Here is a 2190-nt window from a genome sequence, read left to right on the forward strand (position 1 = left end):
AAAGATTTGTTCACGAATCATTTTAGTGATTCGTGAAAAAGATTTGTTCACGAATCATTTTAATGATTCGTGAAAAAGATTTGTTCACGAATCATTAAAATGATTCATGAAAAAGATTTGTTCACGAATCATTAAAATGATTCATGAAAAAGATTTGTTCACGAATCATTAAAATGATTTGTGAAAAAGATTTGTTCACGAATCATTTTAATGATTTGTGAAAAAGATTTGTTCACGAATCATTTTAATGGAAGATTTGTTCACTGAATCTTTTAGTACATTTGTAATACATGTACTATATTAATAATAATAACACTAAAAATTATTATAGTAATTATACTAATAATAAAATTAATTGCAGTAGAGTCACAGCGGGGATAATATGTTGCATATGTATCCTATTGCTATAATTTTATTATTATTCTACTTTACTGCAGTGCAAATACACCGACCTGTGATGGGGTTTTGTTCCAGGCCGTTCTCTAGAAAAGTCATAAAATGTCCCTTACACAAAAACACCACCGAGCAGCAAAACAAGCAGATCCTTCCTTGTGCTAACGCTCATACGGCTACTTTATGGCAAGCCCTTTTAGCATAAAATCGGATTCACGACACTTCTATTCCAGATATCTGAAATTGAATTATGACAACTCAWTTTTAGATATCTAGAATGTAATYACAGATAGTCAGACGAAACCGATTTWATGCTAAAATKGCCTGCCATACAACAGAAGCTAAGACTCCATTTGTTTTAGCATCTTATCCTCGACACGTTGAATCGCCCAAAGCGTTCTAAACTTTAAGACATTTAACAAACAGAAACACCCCCGTCGACGTGGCGTTGTCCCACTTTTCTTTGCATTAAGTTTACTAAATTCTGCCCCCWACTTTTACAGCTTAAAACCTATAAATAATAAAATATATTTAATATGCATGTTATTGCTTTTATGTAATGGTATGCTGCTTTTGGCTACAACAGATTCTTTTTTTATTATTATTATTATTTCAAACATCCCATCATGAAATCAGATTCCCTCCAAGCATCGTAGATGTTCCATATTTTCTGACTGCAGTTTGACGCCCCGTACGACAACTGAACTGTCGGTTCCCACTTGTTTTTCACTGCAGGTTTAATTTAAAAAAAAAAAAGTAAGAAAAGTTGCAGCTGATGCGATAAGCGTATGAAGCTGAATGTTTGAGCCTGTGATGACGAACCGTGGCTGAAATCGTGCTGAGGATTAGACCAGTGAGTTTTAGGAGTTAGGAAAAATAATTCCGCTTAACTCAACGATGTTTTTTGAGTGTATCTGATAAAATAAAATAATTCCTCACAGGAGCTGGATCAGAAACCACTCGTACTCGGTGTGATTAGAGGCCCTTCCTGTCTGTTAGTGTCTCTGTACCCTTTAATGTTTCGCCTGTGAGACAAGTTGCCATTTCTTTAAAAGGTAATTTGAATTTAATTTTTTGTATGCTCTTCTTAATTCAGGTGCTCCTCTTYGATGCTTTTCTGTGCAAACTTCGGTTGAATGCTGCCTAAATAAACCGTCTGATGTCGCAGCCAGTTTCTCTCAACAAATGTCAGATTTTCGTTCATATTTGTGGGAAATCTATTTTTAGAGTTAAAGCAACTTTGCTCAAACTGAACAGTATTTTCACCCTGAAATATCCTTAACTCTGTGACAAAAATAATAACTTAAATTCAGGAAGTGAAACAGGAAATAGAAGAACTTGATTCTGAACTACAAGTTGAAGGTGGGATGAGGTCATGCAGATGTGGAAAAAAAAAACCAGATCAATCTGATTTGAATCAACTAAAACATAAGTTAAATTGCTCTGGATGAACTTTTCTGGTCATTTTTCTACAAAAATTGCATTTTTATTTTATTGTTATTTTTACATTAGAGGAAGATTTGCAACTGTCTGGGAATAATTTAAGTTTTATCCTTAAAAAAGGGACATTTTGATGAACTATTTGCTTTTTCCAGAAAAACTCAAACCAGAAAATGTCAAAATGTGTAATAATATGCAGCGGGTAAAATAAGTATTGAACACGTCATCATTTTTCTCAGTAAATATATTACTAGAGGTGCTCATGACATGAAATTTTCACCAGATGTTGGTAACAACCCAAGTGATCCATACATACAAAGAAATCAAACCATAAATGTCCAGAAATGAGGTTATTTG

The sequence above is a fragment of the Austrofundulus limnaeus genome, unplaced genomic scaffold (genome assembly GCF_001266775.1).
Source record: "Austrofundulus limnaeus strain Quisiro unplaced genomic scaffold, Austrofundulus_limnaeus-1.0 Scaffold502, whole genome shotgun sequence".
Taxonomy (NCBI): Eukaryota; Metazoa; Chordata; class Actinopteri; order Cyprinodontiformes; family Rivulidae; genus Austrofundulus; species Austrofundulus limnaeus.